This window comes from Mytilus galloprovincialis, chromosome 10 (genome assembly GCF_965363235.1).
Source record: "Mytilus galloprovincialis chromosome 10, xbMytGall1.hap1.1, whole genome shotgun sequence".
Taxonomy (NCBI): Eukaryota; Metazoa; Mollusca; class Bivalvia; order Mytilida; family Mytilidae; genus Mytilus; species Mytilus galloprovincialis.
The window spans coordinates 43,756,492-43,776,214 of record NC_134847.1 but is presented as its reverse complement, the minus strand read 5'-3'; the positions used below and the strand labels follow the sequence as shown (position 1 = coordinate 43,776,214).

General features: G+C 30.9%; 2 protein-coding genes across 8 annotated transcripts in view; one reads left to right on the top strand and one right to left on the bottom strand.

Moving 5' to 3' along the window:
- Window positions 1-19,723, top strand: part of LOC143047613 (glutamate [NMDA] receptor subunit 1-like) — a 162,827-nt gene that overhangs the window by 20,878 nt on the left and 122,226 nt on the right. The window contains exon 2 of one of the 2 annotated variants that reach the window (XM_076220777.1): window positions 8,591-8,659. The gene's annotated coding sequence lies outside the window, so the exon portion shown is untranslated. Of the gene's footprint in view, window positions 1-8,590; window positions 8,660-19,723 lie in introns of those variants that run through there. The other variant, XM_076220778.1, reaches the window with a different exon arrangement.
- LOC143047612 (diacylglycerol kinase zeta-like) overlaps window positions 1-19,723 on the bottom strand; it is a 198,552-nt gene that overhangs the window by 128,451 nt on the left and 50,378 nt on the right. The window contains exon 1 of one of the 6 annotated variants that reach the window (XM_076220770.1): window positions 1,132-1,210. The exons of the other annotated variants lie outside the window; for them this stretch is intronic. The gene's annotated coding sequence lies outside the window, so the exon portion shown is untranslated. Of the gene's footprint in view, window positions 1-1,131; window positions 1,211-19,723 lie in introns of those variants that run through there. 6 annotated transcript variants of the gene reach the window in all.

The following is a 19,723-nucleotide window of genomic DNA, read 5'->3' as shown; positions in this document are numbered from 1 at the left end:
CTTCAACACGAGGCAAAAACTCTGAGCTATTAACTGCAAGTTTATAAAACCAAAGTAAAGAGCTGCACACACTTTAAGTTGCTCTAAATAAAAATATTTTCCTTATGTATTATAGTTAACATATAAGAGGTTGAAGATATTTTCAGTTTCACTCTTGTTAATAAAGTATTCAAATAACAACCCCTTACACTTAAAGAATTACATACATTGTAACTTAATTATAAAAAAAAAAATACAGCTTTTCTCCAAGTCAAAACCAGCAATTCTCTCTGAATTTGTGTTACTTTAAATTCAGCAAGTCTTGTTTGTTGTTATCAACAGACCATAATTATAAAAATCCAGAAAATAGAAATTGATTGTCAATTAGACAACTATACTTTTTTATATCCATAAACAATTTTAGAAGAAGACAAGTAAAACCAAAAGCTATATCGTAGCCAAGGGGGGTTGGAGGGTTTGAAAACAAATAAGCACTGTTAAAGTTGACGTTCTGTTTGAATCATAACTGTTAAAGTTGAGCATGATTGCTCCGCGAGTCAATGTAACCCCCCTTGATAATTCCTGGCTACAGACAGCTTTTGCCATTGAGGGAATTCTACATGTATTTATTTTTAAAAAGCAAAATCATTGAATATTTGTCCTTAGAACGAAATTTATCTAGTATGTAAATGTACTGTTAAAATCTTTTATTTTTTTGCATTTTATTTTCCTTTAATATTCACAAAATTTCACATGGTTACAGTATCCAATGTTATAAATAAATGCTGTAAATATAATGCTATATTACAACTTTAAATTTAATTGCCATAGGCACGTATTAAAATAAAATGGTTTAAATATTTTATATTCTACCTTAGGTCTCAAATTATGACAAATTTCATGAGTGTGATCAATAAAGTCTCCACACAACACACTCCCTGTCTATTTAAAATTCAAATGTAAACAACAGGATGTACAGTGACATATATGGCCCGTCAATAACAACAGTTCACCTGTTCATTAATTTTTCTTTCTAATTTTGCAATTAACTTATTAAATTGACCTAAATATCCCAACCAAGTCACTAGGAAATTATGAAATTTAAATAGCTTTTTTTTCTGCATTAACAGCTGATATTTAAATATAACTTACAATGACCATCAAGGTAAAATCATCAGTGTATGATGTTCACTTCCTATTTTTATCCTTCCTTGTTTACATTGGAGTCAATTAAGGGGAAGTAATTCTAATTTCCTTCCATAATTAATGGGAGACAACTCATTATTTTATAAACCAGATTGGTGAATATGACATTTTTTATTTCCAAGTGTGTCTACTATTCTACTTCGTTATGTTACATACATTAAATAATTTAAAATAAAATCATATCTTTACCATTAATCAATTATCAAATAACGAATTAATTTCAATTCAAAATTCTATATAAATTGTTTCTTTAACATGTTTAAATCCAGAGGCAAATTGTTTCATGAATATTTTTTGAGAGTATAACTTAAATATAATAACTTAACAACCTTTTGGTCTTTAAAACAATCTGAGTACTATATTCCTTATTCTCCATGTTGACAAATATTACACGTTCATTTAGAAACTAACATGTATGCAATATGAAGATGTTACCCTTTTATGTACTAGACCACCACACTGCATGAGTGTAGGCACAAATAGTGAGTCCTAGGAAATACAATTGGTAAACTAACCCGAATAATTCAGTCCCTCCCCGTAATCAATCTCTCCTACTTGCGAGGGCCTGAATTCCTTACACAATAAAAACTCTTCACGAATCCAGGATTTTGATTGGTGCCCTGTAGAAGAGGTGACCTATCAGCAATTACCTCAATTTTATCGAGATAGGTAAATCCAGAGCTAATTCCGAATGGTTGATTGAAGATTTTTCATTGTCTATGCATTCAGGCGTTAATGTTGTAAGCGGAATATAACGACTGAATTTTTCGGGTTATTGGTAACCCTACTCTGACACATTTTTCTGATTTTGAGTTGACCAGGTTTGTCTTTACCTCTACCCATATACCATGAGTCCTTCACAGAAAAATGGCTAATACAAAAGAAAAAAAATAGTTTGACCTGGCAGATATCATTACTCTGAATCGTCACCAAAGAGGAGGTTTAACAATACAATTTGAAAGAATTGTAGTTGAAAAGAACAAAGTTGAATAATTAATTGAACCAATTTAAATTTTATTAAAAAAAATATTTGAATGATTTTAACACCTTAATTTTCAAAGTATGTCGAAATTAGTTTAAATACTAGATAGAACACAAAATTTACAAATTTGTATGCAATAAAATGCTTCTTTAATGCAAAGAATATGCAATAAAACATATATTACAAATTAATTTCTGTATTCCTCTGTATAGTAAGGGATTTAATATAATAATATTTCTACTATAAACAGCCAGTGATAACATTTGGCAGAGAAATTTTGGTTTCTATAAAATTAACCTCTAGCTAAATTAAAACTATTACATGTAATAGAATTGATCTCTTGCACAAAATCTGATAAAATCATGCATGGTTTTAGTTGAATAAACCTGATTTAAATAATTCTGTTCATTGTAAATTATTTTTCTCTGGTTTATATGTTAATTCCATCATTGATCAATCTAGTATGCTGAATCCTTTTCTTTATACCAGAAATATAATGTATTTTGTTAAGCTAATAGCTAGATGAAAATCTACATGAAACATACTGAAAATCTGTTCATTGTTGCAATCTTCTCAAATCATAATAAAATTATTTGTTACATGTTCATGTCTTTGATAAATTTTAATATTTTGAGAGTCATCTTCAAGTAAATGAGAGTAACCTCCCTTTGCACACAAAACAACCACATTGCAAGTTTTCATATAATTTCATCACTGTCTCTCTTCAAAATCAGTTTAAATATCTTTACAGCTTATATTTAACATTTTCTAATTATTAGTCCTTGTAGCATCAATGAACTAAACAACTGAAATTGAGGGCAGTGATGTTCCAGCTCTGTACAATCTTACAAAGGATGTCTGTATGATACCATTGCCAATATTTACCAGTTATTAGTAATGTGGATTGATATACTGGATCAGTGTTAATTTAACATAAAACTATATATCAGAGAATTACAATGATAAAGTTTCAAATCAAAATACAAAATGTAAATGGCCAAGAATTTTGGCAACATGTTTTTTTCTTTAACACTGAAGTGCAATGACAAGCTACATGTACATGAACAATTTAAAATTTGTTCTCAAAATGGGTTTTTGCAGAATTATTTATAGAATATTCTACATGCTGATCCAAGCTTGGTCAGATACAGAAATTTTTACTCTCAGAAAAACACTGAAAAACAGCGATGAGCTACTTGTATTTGAACAATTTAAATTTTGTGCTTTTGCAGAATTATTTATAGAATAATTTCTACATGTTGATCCAAGATTATGTTAGATATAGATAAATCTGTGAGATTTTTCGAACAATTGATATTTATTTTCTATTACAATGATTAATTTTACAATGATTAATTTCAGACAGATGGATTTATGAATGAATAACATCTAGCAAAAATCTTTTCAATCATATTCAGGACAGAAACATGATAAGATCATTAATCATACTTTGTAACTGAGCTTAATTTTCTATGTGATTGCAAAGTACAAGGTTACAGGTTGCAAAAGACATGACAGTCAACCCAGATTCACTGACTCTTTAGACAGTAGCCAGAAAAAAAAAACTTTTTTTTCTTTTACTACTAAATGCCAGATGCTTGTGTCTTGGCTTAATAAGCCTGCCAAGGGATCAAACCCTGAACCATTCTTCTTGAATTGGTTAATTTGTGGCTGCTAAAAGCCTGTTGTCAGATATTTCATATATATTCATGAAGATATCATGTTAGGTGTCATCCATAATTGTCAACCATTTTCTTTTTCAGACTCCCCCCCCCCCCCCCCCACCCTCCCTCAAAAAGTTTACATCAACCATTTTCAGATTTTAAGACAAAAATTAATCATTCTTTAATAAAAAGAAGATCCTGCCTATAATAGTTTAGTTTAATGTAAACATTTGCATTGAAAATAAACTGAAACATATCTGACTGTTTTATTTCTATTTTAAAAAAAAAAGGTACGGTAAAAAATGTTGATTTTTTAACCCCCTCCCCCTTAGTGTACGTTTTTTACACTCTGGAAAATGGTTGACAATTATGGATGACCCCTCTAAGTGAACATACATGTACCCTGCTTTGAATTAGACCAATGTGTACTGAGTCTGATTTTCAATGTTCTAGCTTAACTTTATAGTCCTTTAAAGAACACATTGTCATTGTTGACCAATTGATCAGACAAACCGTCACAAATGATTCGATCACATTCTGATCCAATCAGTGTAAATCCTAAATGCTTGCAGAAATAAAAGCATCAAATCATCAAGTCTATGACACCAGAATCAAAGCAATAATTACTGACTACCAGTCCACATGGGTGGTTACACTACCTTTGGGTTTAGTGTTCAATTTTTCGTTATGTTCAATGGTTTTTCTTTAATTTAATTGGCTCATAAAAAATCAGTGTAAAATATGCAATTATTTGTATGTTCAACCTCATGGTTTAAATTACCCCCAACCCTCTAAATTTTAGTCCAAGACTATTCAAATTTCAACAACTTATTACCCTACTAACTCAGACAGTTCAACCAGTAGACTAGGCCTCAGCCTTATGAATGATTGTCTTCAAATTTCAGCTGTTGTTTTGGTCAAAGGCAATATAAAAGCTGATTTTTTCCCACAAATAATATATATATATATATATATATATATATATATATGTTACCAGACCTGATTGTTAATTAGTAGAAGTTTATTGATTTGAGGTATGTTTGTTACAAAGTACTAATTAGCTATCTTACTTTCTCTGTTCATGGAAGATCACCTAATTCCTATACCAATATTTAATTATATCTCTATCCTATATCAAAATGATAGATGAATATGGCCTTTAGGAAATGAAGTTTAATTAGATCTTAGACTTGAGAAATTATGACAGGAAGATGAAATATGATATTCAATCAGCTACCAAGATTAGGGTCATATGGATTTTTTCTGGGTTTCGTTTGATCCTCTTTTTCTAGGGTTGCAATTTTTTCTTTAGAAAATGTTGACAAAACTGTTTTGATTTTTTCCTATAGAGAATGTTGACAAAACTGTTTTTTATTTTGCAGTGAGTGACTGTTAGCAGTTTTTTAAAAAAGAAATGAAAGAGATAACGATAATATTGCTTAATTACTATTATATGTAAGCTTAAAACAGTATTTATTAATCAAATAAATGGGGAATGTGTCCATGCGACACAGATGATGCCTCCGCTTGCATATAAGATTGTAAAGGGACAATAACTTAAGAACTGTAAAAGTGACACTACCTGAATTTGTACTTAATCAGTAAGTAATAAGCATTGTGTATAAGTTTCATAACATTTACTTGAGGCAAACTTAATTAAATTGGTGAACAAAAATGAAAAATTTCGGCAACTTTTCTATTTATAATTAAAGGCGTATAATTCTGCATTATTGAACTCTATAACAGTAAAACTGATGCCACTAAAATTCAAACTTGATCTATGTTTGTGGTCATATATAAGCATTACATATAAGTTTCACAACATTTAGTTGAGGCAAACTAAAGGTTGTGAACGGAAACCAATTTTTGGAGGTACAGACATTACTTTAATTTATAATGTACACATGGCCGGGTGACCTGATGTAGGGATGTACAAAAAAAAAGGGTAAAACTCAATGCTCCCTCCGCTACCATATTTTTACAACAACACTGACAGAGATAAATATTTTTATGATGATTATACCAATTGAATGCATACAAAGTGATAAAGACCAAGTTTATGACATAATTTCATACATTGGTTAAAGAATTGGATTCTAAAATTATTTTTATCATTTAATTATTTCACTTGTATTATTATGTAAATGCCTATTTGTGTACATTACTTTACCTGAATTTAATTAATAAAATATGTTTACACTAAAATTATTTTTCACCAGTCACTCTTTTCATATTTACTTTAATAGGTTAAAATTGCTATATTTGATTTATAAATTATGTTTACGTCTTTTGATGATAAATAAATAACATACTCAATGTGTGCATCATAATAGCATATCATAATAGCAGCTAGTTTATTTACATCTTAAATTTGTTCAAATTCATCTTAATTTTATCAACATAACAGAGAACTATCCAAAGTTCTAACTCTTATTTACATTTAAATTGTGTATCTTTTAACTTAACTTTGTATTTAACTTAACATACGACTCAAACTAAACAAAAACATGTACTCACATCTGACAAAACCATCCCAACCACTGCATACTTCCAGAACTAAATAAAAATGCTGATAACTTGCATGTAATAAAATGTAATTATAGTTACAAAAACATGCCTTCCACTTCCCTTGTGTATATTTTAATTCTTCTTTAGAGCCGACTTTTTGTTAAAAATGTTATTAATTACATTTTCATGTGAGAGATAAGTAAACTTGTTTGTGTAAAAATTATTAATTGATAGAATTGAAAATACAGGTGAGGTGTAATAGTCCTGCGATAAATGATGTTTAGTAATAACTAAAGTGGAATATCAAATAATTTCTTGTGAATTTCTATGGAAACCAAATCAATATAGTTTTATTCTTCCTAATATTCAGGTTGGTAAAAATTAATTCAGAAAAAAAGTTTTGTTCTTCCTATTGTAAGGGACAATCGTTGAGAATCCCCCCTTTTTTCTACAATCAATGCATTTGAATAGGGACCTATTTTCAACTTTTGTAGAGTTGAAAATAATTTCACTATTGAGTAATTTGAATGTGAGAAATTTTCTAATAACAGTTAGGATAAACCTGATGAATTATATTAAGTAGCATCCTAACAAAAACAGGAGCACAGTCATAAAACTTTCAAGCACTCAGACTTAGAAATCAACCAATGCACATTATGCTGCATTCGATAAAGTGCATGATGTCATAATATATAGACTAATATTTTGAGTTTCTGTTTATGATTGGGTTACACCATTTAACTCAAGGTAAATTGGCATACCATAAATGATGCCATTAAACAATGGAATATAACTGACAGCATATAGTGGTGAATCTATTCATTTATAAAAGGGGGTTCAAAATCCATGAAAAAAGGGTGGGTTCCAACCATATGTCCCCATTCAAATGCATTGATTGTAAAAAAAAAAGGGGGGGATTTCCAACGACTGGAAACCCCCCTCCTGGATCTGCTGCTGGCATAAAATTTAAGCATAAATGCTGCAAATAAAATGGATAGGGAAAAACAGAATGTGAAAGTCGTCTATGAACGGATATTATTGGTGTTTATGATATAAGAAGAAACAATCAAATATTCCATTTTATTATCAAGAAAAAAATGAATGGTTCAAAAACAAAGAACATTTGCATGCATGTTATTTTGTTAAAGTCATATATAATGTGAATCTATTGTCCAATATGACACGATATCTAAGGCAGTTTTAATAATTCATCTAACATGAAATTGAAAATGAAGCCTGTCTGGAATTTCCTATTACTTTCGATCCTTTTACCTGCAGCCAACTTATAACTAATAAAAACAGAATGTGTGGGTGTTAAAGTCATGTCATCTCTACATGCATTTAAAGATGTACACATAAAGTCACTTTACCACAACATCCCTAACATTCAATGAAATTGTTGACACAGAGATATGTCTCGCCTTTTGTAATAGTAATAGAATAATAAAGATATTGATTCCAAAACATGTGAACCTTCAGACTTTTGTAATAGTAATAGAATAATAAAGATTCTATAACATGTGAACCTTCAAAGACAATAAACCATAAATAAAGTTGCAGGGCCAAATATCCTGGTCCTCCATGGAAATGACAAATGCTAAATGCTAATAAAACTGCACACCAAATTATTGTCTTGTATTATTTTAATTTTAGTTTCTTGTGTACAATTTGGAAATTAGTATGGCGTTCATTATCACTGAACTAGTATATATTTGTTTAGGGGCCAGCTGAAGGACGCTTCCGGGTGCAGGAATTTCTCGCTACATTGAAGACCTGTTGGTGACCTTCTGCTGTTGTTTTTTTCTATGGTCGGGTTGTTGTCTCTTTGGCACATTCCCCATTTCCATTCTCAACTTTATTGACCTATCATAAATGGGTTCCCTTTAAACTAAACTCAAAGACAGGGTCAAAACAAAATTTCAAGATTCTTAACAAAAAATTCTGGCTGTGAGCAATTTTTTGATATTGTAAAATACACATAAAGATCTTACTTTAAGTACCAAATATAGAACTTTCAACTTTCAACTTTATTTGATCACTCAGACACAATACATATGTGCAACAAGAGGAATACAATATTTACATATATTCAAACAATACAAAACAATGGTGGGTATAACAAAGGAAAAACCATAAAAAATATATTTTTAAACAATCATTTTACAAAATGTTCTTAAGTTTTCTTATAAGGAGAATATGTTCGTAATGTTAACATAATTATTGTACTAAAGTTCCGTTTCATTTGCCTCAGATATATATTAGAGCTGTCATATAACTTACACGTCCAGACATTAACAGAAATATACAGCACAGTTATCAGGTAAAGTTATTTATTACTGCCATGATGACAACAACTCATTGGCCTGGAATTAATATTTAGCTTTTCTTGGGTTCCAATATATACAATTCACAAATATGCTTGGTTTTCCTGTTAGAATGGTTTTACACGTCTAGTAGTTTTGGGGCCCTTTATAAATAAGCTTGTTGTTCGGTGTGAGCCAACTTGCTCCGTGTTGAAGGCCGTACATTGACCTATAATGGTTTACTTTTATAAATTGTTATTTGGATAGAGAGTTGTCTCATTGGCACTCATACCACGTATATCTTCCTATATCTATTCATTCACTCTGATTGATCTTTTTCAAATTAAGTTATTTTCAAAAATAAAAATCAATTTTGCAAAACCTTTTTGACTTTGGGGTACATTATACTTTTAAAATGCTTTTCAAGTTTATACTTTATTTTGTTTTTTAATATTTTTGATTGGTGCTTTGACACACTGTGCAAGCCTGCAGACTAGAGTGAATTCAGAAATTTCCTTTAACTGACACGTACTGCTATAATGTTTTTGGTTATTGAGATACAGCGAGTTCATTTTACAAAGTAATGATTTGATTTATATCTGTATTGATTCTAATGCAATCCTATATCAAATATGGTAACTTGGCAAACTAAGCTCTGATAAATGAAATCTATATATAGATTCCAGTCATACAATATCCCCACCTGTGTAACCCTATCAACCAACCTAAATACTGTGGATTCATAATTATTTATTGGATACCAATTTTCGTGGATTTCATGGTGAATTAGGAACCATGAATTACAATTACAGAGTACAAATTTTCAATAAACATGTATGCAGACTAAGGCAGAATCACAAAATCTAATATCCACAGAAATGCAAGTTTTCACTAATCTACAAAATTTGGTACCCAAGAAAAACCAGATGCTCTGCAGGGCACAGCTTTATACGACCACAGAGGTCGAACCCTGAACCAGTGGGGTTAGTATCATGACACAACATTCAAGCTCTGATTGTGATTAAATAGTTAACACAGCATATGTTTCTGACACAGAATGAATGTGGTCTAATAAACTTAATGTTTTTTTTGCTTTTCAGCAATTCACTATGCTGTTGAATATTAATCCTCTCAAAAAAAATATTTGAAGAAATTTTCTTTTTATTTTCTGAAATCTGAAATGAGAAAAAGAGATAAATTGCCCCCCTCTCCCAATTTTTTTTTTCACCTCCCCCTTTCCCTTATTCCAAATTAAAATGATCTCAATTCAAATTTCTAATGGAGTTTGCAACAATAACTACTCATTTAAATACATCATAAAATATTAAAATATAAAATGTCATACAGTCATGTTTAAAATTAATATTAATTAATAATAACTTCTAAAAAAAAAAAATGGGGAAAGTGTCCCTTTCAAAGGGACACAGATGATGCCCCCGCTAGCATATAACGTTATAAAATGACATAACTCAAGAACTGTAAAAGTGAAGCTGCCAAAAAATGAACTTATACTGAGTTTAAAGGTAATAAGCATTATATACACATTTCATTAAATTTAGTTGAGACAAACTTATTAGTTAAGAGAACAGAAACTAAAAATATCTTCAATTTTTCCATTTGTAAACCCTAGAATGGTAATCAAAGTGCTTGTAATCACTGAATGGTTAAGAATGCTTTAATTTATCAGTTGGTAGTAAAGTGAATATTGCATTGTATATTGTATATAGGATTGATTTAAGTTGATTCAACTACTATTCTGGACAAAGAAAGATAACTCCAATTTTCAAAGAAGATTTAATAAAGCATTGGTTTTAGGTGATTCAACAACCATTCTGGACAAAGAAAGATAACTCCAATTTATTGTCTTGAAACTACAAAAATGCTTGTTTTTGGTCCCTTTTTGGCCCTTTATTCATAGACTGTTTGTCTCATATAACCCACAAAATATATCCCAACCTTCTACTTATGGTATTAAACATTGTGGTACAATTTCAGAACAATTGAAATACTTATACACGACTTTTTGTACTGACACAAGATAAATGCTTGTTTTAGGCCCCTACTTCCTAAACCTTAAGGACCATAACCCCCAAAATCAATCCCAAGCTTCCTTTTGTGGTTATATAAACATTGTGTTAAAATTTTATTGATTTCTATTTACTTATACTATTACTAAAGGTATTATCTGAAAACCATCCGTCTTCGGACGATGCTGACGAGAACAACTTGATACCAATATATGAATGCAAAATGTTTTGCGGTCGCATAAAAATGAATCCATAATATTTCAAATTTTATTTATGAAAAAAACTTTTGTCAGTGGTGTTTTAGACATTATTTCATATGAATAAAAGGAGATATGTAGGGATTTATATATTCAGACAGAAACCCAATGACAATAATAAAAAAAAACAAAAGTCTGCAGTAATAACTTTAGGCAATTAACACAAAGTTATAGGGACAGCATATAGTACCAGGCATATTTTTTTTACTGTTTTTATTCTAGTTAGACAATATGAATTTAATTTCAAGCTAAAGAATCCATGAATTCAGTTGTTTTTTATCTTAAAGTTGAATTTAATATTCACATTTCAATATCTGCTGTTAAAAAATAAATGTTTTTAAAAACTACAATAGTTGTTTAGCATTTTACATCGAACACCAGAATAATGTTATCAATTAATCAGAATTCGAAATGGAATTACAATGTATCAATTAAGCCATCAGTTTCCAATCATTCCTGTAACCTTCAACTGAATAAATATTAATTTTACTTGATCTTCATTTCAAATCTGTTTTGTAAATTTTAATTAAATCTAACGGGCTTTTATTACATACTTTAGCAATCTTATAATTATTCTATAAGGCCTAAAATAAAATTTCATTTGTTTGGCATTGCCGCCCGACCCACTGAAAAACTTGCCGCCCAAATAATTTTATTTGCGTTTCAGAAATTTTTTTTTTTTATTTAAAAAAAAATCGAAATTGTGCCGGAATTTGATCGTATCCGCCGAGTTTGTTCCTGGCTTTACTTATTTCAAATCACGATCTTAAAAGCGCTTGCCTTACACAGTATTGGGAGCAAACATTTAAATGACATGGAATAGAAAAAGTTTGCCAAAAGTAATGTCAAAGAGGCCGGCAGGGGAAAGCATCAATGCATTGGTTAAGGGAGATGGATTTTATCAAAAATCAAATGTTCAGCTATTCTTTGAAAGAAACGTTCTGAGAGACCTTGTAGAGGACTCAAGTTTTATCTTTTGTAAAGGCTAAAAGCAGAAACAGATGATTTCTGCTCGACTTTGTCGCTTCATGAGATAGAAGTTTTTCACCGGGACATCACAGAACAAATATGCGTGGCTCTTACATTTGTTGAACTTATTAAATATTTGAAATGTATCATTGACAAATTTTCCCTTGAACCAGAGAACAAAGTATCTACTATAGTCAGAACCACAATGATGCATTCAAGATAATTATGGCTGTAAGCACTAAAGTCCATAGACCAAAACGGTTCCAGATTTACAGGTTTATAGTAGTTTTGTACCAGTAGATGCTAGCCTGGTACGAAACATACATATTTTAAAGACTAGCATCTTGTGTCAATTGAAGTACTTCCCCCTTTTCTTGCCTTTCTTCTTAACATGAATAAAATAATTCTTAAAACATAAAAGATACTGACAGAAACATATTTATAAATGTATCTAGTGTACTAGTGATGAATAAAATCCCTTCCTTTTCCACAATTCTAAGGGCTCATTAATTTATCTGTATTCATGTAATGCATGTCCAGATTTCTGTTAATCAAACAAGCATTACAACCCATAATTTATTTATCTGCAAAAATTGTCTGTCCTGCTGCATATTTCCATTTTGAATTTATCATACGTTTTAAACCTATAGCCCTGAAAAACCTTGCACTAATGGATAATATTAGTATAAACACCATGTCTATTTGTGCCAACCTTCCAAATTTTTAATATTTTGCTATCCTTATTTGGTACAGATCCTATATCCTCAAAACTTATCAGGGGCAGTAGGCGTGTTTGTATGGTAGTTCGTCACACCTTTCATGTATGATTACTAGCCTCTAGGTATTGGTTTGAGCCCTAGTTGGGCAGTTGCAAAATTAAGGTTTGATTTTCATGTCATATGTGATAAGGTTAGTCAGTTTCTTCCCGCAGGTTGCCGCCGTTTTCCTTCAAGTACTACGGTTTAATAGTATGCAAACAAAACTGACTGCCATGAAATTACATACGGTGTAGAAAGTGATGTTTATAAAACCAAAGCAAACAATAAAAGTTTTAAATCTTTGTCCATTTGTACAAGGAGCCGTAGTGGTTGAGCCATTTAACTTATGGTAATTTTACCAAACTGTGACCACAAGATGTGACATCAGGCCTCTGTTCAATTGGCAGTCCCACAATAAAAGTTCAATTTTCACGTCATACATTGTACATTTTATATGGTTAATTTGTCAGTTTCCTGCCTCAGTTCTGTGTTTTTTTCTGGGTCCTTTGGTTAACTCTGCCAACAAAACTGACTGTCTTACATGAAATTATCCATATGATGTAGAATGTGACATTGACGGTTGACCCCGTTCAAAGAAACCACCAGCATGTACACACAACAATGCTGCAATGCTTTAGACAACATTGGTCTAGAGACTTCATGATTTACATGTATAAAGCTTTTAAATGTAAAAAAAAAAAAAATCCCTACCTACCTACCCACCTGCTGATAGTGTGGGTCGGCAATGCCAAACAAACAATTTTTTAAGGGTGGCCTAAATGGGTTTGCTAATAGCAAATCAATAACTGGTTAATGCTAGAAATGATATCCAGTCATTTTTGCATTAAAATCAGATATCAATCAGTTCAATTGCCTGTACTGACCTTTTAAATTTACATGTAGAAAAGGGCGTAATTTTCTATAACATAACCTTTTGCTAAAACTGAATGTTTTACCCTTTCTTCAAAAAGGTTTTCAGTCAAGTCATTTCAAAGCAGAGTTTTACAAATCATTCAACCAGATTTATGCATACTCAAGTTTTGATACCTAAGCTTATTGACTACATTAAAATCACTTCTAGTTGGGAGTATATATATAATTCATGATGAAAATCACATTGAGAGGGTGGACAGGGGGTCCCTGATGATTTCCACTGCCCAATCTCAAACTACCACCTCCTTCCTCTTACTCCCAGAAGAAAATAAGAATAAGTATATAGTAGCTCTTGCAGCAATTGGTTTGTCTTATCTGAAAACAAAGAGGAATTGCAAAAGACAGTACCTAAAATTTTTTCAAGATTATCATAATCAGGTCAATAACCTAGTAGATTTAGTGATGATGAAAATACTTTAGTTTACCATAGACTTTAACAAATGGGGACAAATCAGGCATCAGACAACAGATATTTATTCTACCTTAAACTAGCAATTACATTCCAATTAATTGATAAAATTGAGAATGGAAATGGGGAATGTGTCAAAGAGACAACACTCGACCAAGAAGCAGAAAACAGCCGAAGGCCACCAAATGGGTCTCAAATACAGCGAGAAAATCCCATACCCAGAATCATGCTTCAGCTATTTTTGAATCTGCTTAAATCATCATTCCTATATTTGGCATAATAGTTTCAAAAACAAAAATTGACCTATCAGAATCAAAAATTGCTTTATGTATTACCCATTCTTTTTAAGTTGGCAAATGTGCAATTCGATATTGAGAACTTACAGGGGTGGATCTAGCCATTTTCGAAAGGAGAGGTTCCAACCTTGCGTCCCCATTCAAATGCATTGATTGTCAAAATTGGGGGTGTTCCAACAGAACCCTCCCCAAGAATCCTCCACAGACTTATTAACCTTTACCATTATTCTTTTGAATTTCCAATATTTGGTTTTGAGGACGGCAGACAAGATATTAATCTTCCAACTGTGCATCTGGTGCGTAAAATTGAATTCAATATCTTGTAATTTTCCATTAACTAAGAAATTTCATTAATTAAGAACAGTCTCCTGTGGAACGTAATGCAAATTATAGTCATTTTCTTCATTCTGGATTTATTATATGGGAACATCCTTATTCTAGGACAAAAACTTGCTTATATCTATCACTTATTTTATTTACAGCTAATTTCGTAATGCTGGTAGGCTTGCTTGCTCTGTTTATACAAACCTTAATTCAAGCTTTGTAATTTACATTGACATCTTCAAACAATATATATATAGGCATATTTTAACCTGTATAATAATATACATTCTGTATTTAAATTTGATTGGACATTATCCCAATTACAATTGTATATATATACAATATACAAACAAAGCAAGCAAGCTAACCAAAGTTTTGCTTTACATGCAGTGGGAAGTTAGCTGTAATAAAGTGAAATATGTGATTGATAAACAAATGAGTTTTTCAAAAGACATAATAGTGAATTTAAATGTAGATGTTCTGATATTGTTACTATTGTTTTTGATTCATTGCAAATTAAACGGTTAGAGTTGAGAAGTATTCTTCTTGGACAAATTTTAAGTTTGATCTTATTTATAACTGATCAGGAACATTATCAATGGTTAAAGGTTTCATATCAGAATTATTTTTTTTTGTCTTTAGGGTTAAATTGGTTTGACTGTAGATCTTTGAACAGCTCTGTTAAATTCATTCAAATTATTTTTTTTCTCTTTGCAGTTTCAAGGTTTGAAAGTAGGTTGATAGACAAGCCACTTTTTGTCATTAAAGATTGTATGTTGAACCTTAGAGATATCTCTAATTATTTTGTTTCATTAGGCGGCAGCAGCTGTATCATTGACATAAATACACTGTAAAAGCAGACATTTTCGTGGAGGATTTAATTTCGTTTTATTTCGTAGAGAGATTATATCCACGAAATCAAAACCTCCACGAAAATTAAACCTATGTATAATATTACTTCCATTTACTGGAAACTACGAAATTAAATCCCTATGAGACAAAACCATGAAATTTTAACCCCACGAAAATTAAAGTTTCTACAGTATATATACATGTTATACAGTTTACCCCATGCATTCCTCCAATAACCCCTAAGAATGATTTAAAATTCCCAATACTAAACACAAAAAATAGTAAATAAATATACACTGATCTGCAATACATAATACAAATTGACATTAGAATATTCTGCAGTTTTTTTTCAATAAGGAAGTAACAACCTGTGAATGACCGTATAATTCCCATGATGCCATATACTATTCATCACGATCATCTGACTATTATCCGACTTAATTTGACTCTTTAATATTTCATGATATTCTAGTCGTGGTGGGTGTACTTATATGAAAGATGAAAATGAATAACATGCAAATCATATCAAAACTCGGCAATTACTGCTGATTTGATCCTTTGTATACATTTATAATTTTCAAATAATAGTTTCTATAAGTAGTCTGGTCAAGATATCCCTAAGGTACTGTCAGTATAAATATCGGTACATATCAGTGGGTGGGTAAAATTATCTCGTAGATCTCTTTCTTTCTGTCTACGGTGTGTACAAGCTCTGTAAATCTTGTAATAATTCTCAAATTGGTCTGTCCTTTTTTTTTTTTCTGACTGAATCTGAGGTTAATTGTGAAAAGTGTCTTCCTGTTTTTACCCGTTTCCTGTGTTATTTGCTATGTTAAATCCTTTTAACTGGACAGTGTCAATTTTGAAGGGTTTATTAGTGACCTTTTAAAAGTTCCCACATGTCCTATATTGACACATCTGCACTCAGAGAATAATCTTAAAAGAAGGAATTATTTGAATCTGGAATAATTTTGAATTCTGGAAAATTGATGAGAAATTATGATGAAAACTAATCCAACTAAATAGGATTAGCCATGCATACATGGCTAAGGGTGGTAGTTAGTTCATACTGAAATGATAATGAAAGTAAAATTAACCTTAGCCACATGTGCATGGCTAACCCTATTTAGTTGGGTTAGTTTTCACCATACATTTATAATCAATTTTCCAGAATTCAAAATTATTCCAGATTCAAATAATACCGTGTTTTAAATAATGTTTTCAAAAAAATAATTTGAAAGCACTTGTTGATTAACAGCTGCAGACTGCTGCTAGTCAGTGGTGTGTCTCTACTTGCAAGGACAACTTATTACCTGAGTAACTGACATTTCGAAGTACAAATGTATCTGAATATATATATAATACAGTTCATGAAATCTTTTAACTGTTTGACACTTCACAGCACAAAAGTCCTTGCAAGGAATGCCACCCTTTCACAACACAATTATTAAGCTCAAGCAACAAGATATTTATATATTTTTTTTTTACATAGGGAAACAAAAAATGAAAACTCGATTGGAGGGCTTGCAATTGAAGGGGTTAAAACTTACACAATTTTCATTTCATTTACATGTACTACTGTATATATCATTATCAAGTCTAATTAGGTACTGCTTCAGAGGCACTTTTGAAATCCTTTAGCAATTACTATTTTATAATCAGAAAATCCAGAATATGACCATAGTTGTAATCAATGATCAAGGCACCACAAACATACCATCTTACCAAAGACTATCATTGGATTGGTTTAAGGCTTCAAACAACAAATCAAAGACTCAAAATATCTGTTAGAAATATTATACCCTTTACCAGTCAATACTGACGACTTTTGAAGATATTTCATTGGAAAGATTTTACTTCTTATGAAATTGGACAACCAACTACATTTTCTGATTTTCTGACGTGAGTGTTTGAAGGCAATATGATATATATTTAACAGCAACTGAAAGATAACAACTGTTACTTCTCATAATGGCCATTGTGCACCATCCACTAATGATAAATCATTTTAATTCCTGATGCTCACTTAAAAATCTTTAGTGCTAGACTTTTTAGAACATTAAAACGCATTGAAATGATCACTTTCCTTGATTGCATCACATAACATGACTTGTCCAAATCAACAGATACCTGTTGTTCAATAAGAGATTGAAATCCATTGGTTTTACAGCTAATTTCCTAATGCTTGTAGAGCAAGACTTTGGTTAGCTTGCTTGCTTTGTTTGTGTATTGTTCTTATAATTATATTAGGATAATTCTATTGAATTAAAATATAAATATATACAGGTTTAACTATGCCTACCGGTATATATATTGTTTACAGATGTCAATCTTAATTACAATTAATTATAAAGCTTGAATAAACATTTATACAAACAAAGCAAGCAAGACAACCAAAGTTTTACTCTACAAGCATTAAGAAATTAGCTGTAAATTTTTATTCAATCATCATATTGTAAAGCTATGTTTCACCTTCTTAATATTTCATCTCAGTATATTTTTCAAAATGAGTTATTGTCTAATTAAGTGACATATTGTCAATGATGTTCTTTTCACTTAATCTAATCAACACATGGTATTCTCTCACAAATGCTAAAAATAAATGTTGCAGTCAAAAATCGAAAACGCAAGTCAATTTTCACTAATTGCATGAAAAAAACGTCTCAATTGTGATTTATTACATAATCTAAATGCCATATGCATTTGAACATAGTAATTTTGTTATTAGTTGCTTTCTGTGTTTGTTTGGCTCTTGAAGCTATTTCAGATATAAGTGTTCATAGACTTGATCATATTTTGAACAATATTACCCCTGCTGTTAGGAACACTCAGCTTTCTGGATAAGAAATATAATTGTATCAGAACAATTTGCCCAATTTTTTAAACCATCTGCAAAATTAAATTGTCAGTTAAACTGTTGACAACCTGATCCACAGATTGCTCACTTCAGTGGCAGATCCAGAAATTTTATTAGGAGGGGGCCCACTGACTGCCTAAGAGGAGGCCCCCTCTATTCATGATGGTATTTTAAACAAGATGGTGTTTCTCAGCTATAATTTCATAGAAAGGAGACACATCCCTGCAGTGATATTGTTGACTTTTTTCAAAACTACCTAGATACCCTTTTTTATTGGGAAAATATGCGTCATTTTTATCAAATTGGGAAATTTATAATAAATCATGAATTTGACTGGAACTTCAATTTGAGGACCCTCTTTCAAGAGGTAAACCCTCATTTGAAATAAAAACCCTTATTGTCAGTGATGAGACATGAATAGACAGTCAAATCTGTACATATAGTCATTTTAGGCAAGAAAAATGTTTAAATGAGTGTTTTTCAGTTTGAATTCATGCACAATTACTACTGAGACTGCACTGTTTGGGAAAAATGTTGTCTTTTTGGGAATAATTTTAAGCCATTTTTTTTTCAAATTGGGATTTTTCACCAGGGGAAAAAGCCTTTATTCTCTGGTAATTTAAGGCAAACAATATCACTGTCCCTTGAGATAATTAGATGTAGACAAGAAACAACCTCTAGTTTGTATGACCACTGATAACCTGTTAATGGCTGATTTCTTATTCAAACCAATGACATATAGGACCATGAGGAAAAAAAAACAATATCCAGAACGAATGACATGGAACTTTTATCACAAAATAAAATCGGAGGAAAATAAAAAAAAAATAGAAATAAAGCTATGTACACCAGAATATTGTATTTGTTTTTATAATTTTCAGACAGTACATGTATTACTTTTTAGAATGTGTATTTGTTTAAATTTCTCCAGATTCATATAGTACATGATATTTCAGCTAACAAACTGTCAGAGGAAATAATTTTACAATCTTTGGTTTTTGGGGATTTTTTTTTTGCTTAATATACATATTGATAACAGTTATTGATTGCCAATAAAACATTTACTGTCCATCTGACTAGGAAACAAACACAAAAGTCATTTTCCTTTTGTTTTTCTGTGTTGACAATCTGTACAGGTTTACACAAGATGAAGTTTCCTGTACTATTTATAACTTTGTTGTAGGAAATCTTATCTGAAGTACAGTGAATGATATTAAGCCTGTAGGCCTGCATGAATTCATATCAGAAGGTTCAGGTTAAGGTCTTGCAGGTCATGTTTGCCATCAGTCGCTGTCAGCAATCTTTGATTAAGTCTTAGCATTATTTGTTATATTTGTCAATTGTTTGAACTTGTGTTTTTGTTATCTATAAATGTATTAATAAAATATAAGGATTCAAA